The sequence below is a fragment of the Magnolia sinica genome, chromosome 3 (assembly GCF_029962835.1).
Source record: "Magnolia sinica isolate HGM2019 chromosome 3, MsV1, whole genome shotgun sequence".
NCBI classification, from domain to species: Eukaryota; Viridiplantae; Streptophyta; class Magnoliopsida; order Magnoliales; family Magnoliaceae; genus Magnolia; species Magnolia sinica.
The window spans coordinates 34,693,369-34,698,769 of NC_080575.1; the positions used below are offsets into that span (position 1 = coordinate 34,693,369).

The 5,401-nt window shown below is 37.9% G+C and overlaps 1 non-coding gene across 1 annotated transcript; it reads right to left on the bottom strand.

Moving 5' to 3' along the window:
- Positions 1-4,111: 4,111 nt before the first annotated feature.
- Positions 4,112-4,218, bottom strand: LOC131241861 (small nucleolar RNA R71). The gene has a single exon (XR_009169427.1). It is a non-coding gene; the product is annotated as a small nucleolar RNA R71 (small nucleolar RNA).
- Between the last annotated feature and the right edge of the window lie 1,183 nt (positions 4,219-5,401).

A 5,401-nucleotide genomic window follows, 5' to 3' on the forward strand; every position in this document is an offset into this window, starting at 1 on the left:
ACATGCCCATATTTTATACGTATACGGTACTTCATACATATACATAGAATACACAAATTTCAATATAACACATGCATATCAGGATTGCAAAATAAACATAGCATTTAGCATGTGAAATCTCATCCATAATAAGAATAAACCATTAACTGGCACTGAAAGCCTTGAAAACCATAACCTATACAATTAAAGTCCGCACCTTAAACCAGAAATAGAACACCGAACTGATTCAGACGATATGTCTTCGTCAACGGCGACAAGACAACCTAAGGCAAAAATAGAAATGAGATACAACATCACATAAACTATTCTAAGCTCTAAAACAGATTAGGGTTAGGTTAACTTACCCAAGGATGAACTTAGAATCGCTGGAAAAATGATTCAAAGGTGATGGTTTAAGGATGTAGAGTAACAGGAAAGAATCCAAGAATGATTCACCAACTTCTCTCTCACTTTCTCTCTCTTTTCCTCTCTCTTTCTTAGCTAGGGTTAGGAAATTCGTATGGAAAAGAGAGTTAGGGTTTTAAGGTCTATAAATAGGCCTAACATTGATGAAAATAACCCCAGGGCCAAGGTATACTTAGGTTATAACCAAAGTAGGCTTCTCTCGATCCAACGGAACACTTCCGGTGGGCCTTTTTCCATGAGAGGTTGGACTTAAGCTCACTGACCATGGATCTAGGTTAGACTGAGTTTTCATACCGATCGGATCCACAGATCAGCCATGGCGGACCACACTCAATTCAACGATCACCGAATCTCGATCAAGTCCACAAGCACAAGGACATGCCTAGGCCATCTTCCCTGATCCAATGGTGAAATTGGGTCAGAATCCAACGGTCAGATTGCTTAAAATCGTCGCGCAAGTGACACGACTCAGATTTTATAAAATCACATTAATTTCTCACCGTTCTCACACTCTTCACTCCGGACTCAATCAAATCGACCCAGAACATCATCTGGACTTGATTTTTGAGGTGATGGCCAAGTCCAACATGGTGACCACAACTGCTTAAGATCATCGCTATCGGACTTTCGACGAGCGGTTCAGGTCCGATCCAGAACTTCTAAAAATTCCCAAGAACAACTGGATTTAGCAATGAATCCCAGATTTCAGAGTAACCTAGCGCTAATGATTCTACAGGTTTTGAGTCATGCAGATCCAATTTAAAGTGATTGATGCAAATTTCACAAGCAATCGAGTTTAGCACTAAGTAACCCACAATAAACTTCTAAGGAAAATAGAGGTAGTACTCGAGTCTTGGCACAAAAGTTTTCAGGTCATTACAATCTACCCCCCTTAAAGAAAATTTCGTCCTCGAAATTCATACCTTCTCATAGTCCTCAAGGATTTGGCGCCGTTGCTAGGGACTATGGATGCATTTTTTTAAAATTAATTAGTATCGAATTTATGAACTTGTTTTTAGAATCTAACTTGGTTTTTTATTTTGTAGGATTCTAACATAGCAATCTCCAATCCGGTAACCACTTTCTAATTCTCTCTCTTATTTTTTTTAAATCTCTTATTTATTTTAGTTCCCTAGTTTTATTTCTTAGGTTTAGGTTTAATTACTTAAAGGCTACTAGTGTTTCATGCCCAAGTGGGTTCGTAACAACAATAGTTTATATCACTGTTAGTTGACAAATTTGTGGTAACAAAATCACTGCTATGTTATATATAACTTGCTTAAGTGAAGCTCTTTCAAGGATCAACATTCATGAACAAGCTAAGCTCACAACAAGCAAAGCTCACAAGTACAAGGATCAATCTTGAATGAAAGAACGGCTCACAAGACAAGACTCAAGCTCACAACAAGCAAAGCTCACAAGACAAGACTTCAAGAAGAGTTCAAGGCAGTTTGTACACTTTCAAGATTGAGCTACATCAAGGTTTGATTTACATCAAGACTTCAAGGCTCATACTTCAAGGTCTCTTGTTCCTAATGTTTCAATGTCCATACTTCATGGTTGAGGTTTGATTGACCATAGGTTGACCTTAGAAGTAGGTCATTTTGGATACATAAGTCGAATGTTTATTTTACATGTGATTGGTCTGTTCTTCGACTAGTCCTAGGCCTTCTTCGACTAGTCCTAGACTTGCTTCGACCAGTCTAAGAAATTCCTCGACCAGTCGTGAGTTTGTTACAAATTCCGGATAAAATCTGTTAGCCTTCGACTAGTCCAGGAATCTGTTCGACCAGTCGTAGGAACAGTGTCGACTGATCTTCGACCAGTCGTACAATCTTCGACTCGAAGTCCAGCGAAGATTTTCAGGACCTACGACCAGTCGTAGGAGAGCTTCGACCAGTCGTAGAACGGTCAGAGCATATCCCGCCGGATTTTTCAAATATCTGTTAGTGCTTCGACTAGTCGAAGAGCACTCTAGACCAGTCGAAGACCCGATCTTCTCACCTATAAATAGTGCACGAATCTCAAAAGAAATCATCGAATTAATTAAAGTATCCAAGCCAATCCTCGTCGAACTTCTGAGAGATAATTCTGTGCTCCATCTAAGCTAAGTGTGCTTATTTAATATTCTCTTTCCTTAGCTTTATTTAATTGATTTTGTTTCTGCTATTCCAATCTGATTTGATAAGAGGAATTGTTATTCCCTTTCTTTGGAATCAAAATCAATTAAGGCAAGCCCTATTTGGTTTAATTTAAAATCTATTAGAATTAGAACCATTGTAATCGAGTACTGGACATTGAACTTGGACATTCAATCATCTACTTTGATTTGGTTCTACCGGGCTGCTACAACGAAGGAGATATTCAAGTACTTTACATATTGTAAATTCCTTTCTATTATTTTGGTTTCTTTCAAGATTTGCCAGAAAAATCTTGTTATATTGGTTATCTGAGGAAAGCCAGGAAAACTCAGAAGTGGGGTTTTTTTAATTGTGTAAGCCCACATACAAAGACACAATTGTAAGGGTTTTGGGTGAACCTGGGAAAACCTATTTTTAGTGAACACTAATATCCCCTGTGTGAGGATATTAGGAGTGGAGTAGCTTTTTATGTGGCTGTTGTTTAACAGTTGGTGAACACACAGGCAAACCACTATAAACCCTTGTGTTTGATTAATTTATTCTTCTAATTTTTAATTATTCTTTTGTGGGATGTATGTATGGTGGTGAATGTTGTAATCATTTAATTCAAGCATTGTGAGAACATTGTAATAGTTTAGAATTTGTTTTCAGCTATTCCTTTATCGCTTGATATTCAATTTCATTTGAAAGTTGTTCCAGCAAGGTTGCCCTGCCATTTTTATGGTGTAAGGCTGTCCCTAGAACAATACATTTTTTATTACAAGTTATTTCAATTCAGTTTATATTTATTATTGTATTCCTCTTCAGTTTGAAACTTGATATAAAGATCTTTCTAGAAATAAGGTTGTCCTACCATAAACTCTGTTTTTGGTGTAAGGTTGTCCTTAGAACAACGTTTGTATCAACCTCTCAAGATCTGAATTTTGAGGTTATTTTAATTTACTGCTTTGTGATTTACTTTGGCTATCATTTTCTTTTTATTTCCGCTGTTATTAGTTTTATTTGGCATTGTCCTATTCACCCCCCCTCTAGGACATATAACTTGGCCTTTTCAGAGGATTGGTCAAAGAGCTGCCTATCCATCATAGGATTAAACACCACCAAAGATCCTCAGAGTCGATAGAAGTGATGGCTACAAATTAACCTACAAATCAACCTCAACTTCCAGTCGAGGAAATTCAGGATGAGAATGAGTTGCACAATGCACCCCGCCCCGTACTTTACGAGATTCTTACAACCGGTGGGTGTGAGCACACCTTCCTGTATGATTTTTTAAGAAAATATAGGAAATATAGATATCAAGCCAGGAGTAATCCAATTCTAAAATTCCATGGACTTGAATATGAAAGTCTATATTTACACTTATAAGAATTTGACGAGATAATAACTACTTTATATTTTCCTAATGTGTCTGAGGACACGATCAAGCTGAAACTTTTTCCTTTCTCCTTAAAACAAAAAGCTAAGACATGGTTGCATTCACTACGTCCACGATCTAGTGGCAGATGGAATGACATGACAAGGGAGTTCATAAAAAAAAGTTCTTCCCATATCATAAGACGAACACCAACAGAAAGTTGATCATGAATTTCGCCCAAAAGGAAGATGAAACATTCTTCTAATGTTGGGAGCGGTTCAAGGATCTTGTCAGTTCATGACTACAACACGGTTTTGAAACATAGCGCATAACAAATTTCTTCCATGAATGACTGACACATCTTCCATGCACCAATTCATCGAGACGATGTGCAATGGGGAATTCATGAACAAAGATGTCGATGACGTGTGGGATTACTTTGACAAACTCGCTTAAACCACACAATCATGGGACATCTCCTCAAGACGTATCACCACTTCTAAGCCTACTCGATCAAAGGAGAAAGGCAGAATATACTTGTTGAAAGAGGAAGATGATCTAAATGCTAAAGTGGCCAGTCTCACAAGGAAACTCGAGGCCATGAAACTTAAGAAGGATAAGGCTAAGGAACTTATTTGTGGTATTTGTGCTTGCAATGTTCATACAACTGAAAATTGTCCAACAATACCTACTTCTCAAGAAATATTGAATGAGCAATCGAATGCCGTGAACAACTACCAAAGGCCTTTCAAAGGACTCACTTCAAACACATACAATTCAAGTTGGAGAAATCATCCAAACTTCAGTTGGAGGAATGGACAAACTGCTTCTCCTCAAGGAATCCCTAACCAATTCTTGAATCAAGGAAAACCTCAAGAGGAATCGTTCAAAATCCCACACAAACTCAAGAGCTCATCCAGTAAAGTACTCTCCAAGATTTACAAGAACTTACTAAGGTTATACAAAAGATAGACTCACGTGTCATGGTTATGGAGAAAGGGATCCTTCCAGCTCAACCTATCCCCAATCCTAAACCACAATACGGAGTTAGTGAACCAAGCTCTTCAAATCCAATGGAGCAAGCCAAGTCTATCACCACTCTTAGGAGTGGAAAAACAATTGAAAAATCTATTCCGGTAAGGGTTGAAAAGTCTAAGGACACGAAAGAGGACATGGATAATGGACCTAGCACTACTACACATGGATTAGAATTAGAACCTCTAAGCAAGCCGATTGCTCAATTGCCCCAGCGGTTGATTGCACAAAAACCTCTAGCCAACTTACAGGATATTTTAGAGGTGTTAAAACAAGTGAAGGTCAACATCTCTCTTCTGGATGTTGTAAAACAAATTCCATCATATGCCTAATTTCTGAACGACCTATGCACAACTAAGAGGCGGTAAAGTATCAAAAAGAAAATTTGCCTGATATAAAAAGTAAGTGCCATTCTCAAGTAAGATGTGCCATAAAAATATAAAGATCCAAGTAGCCCAACTAT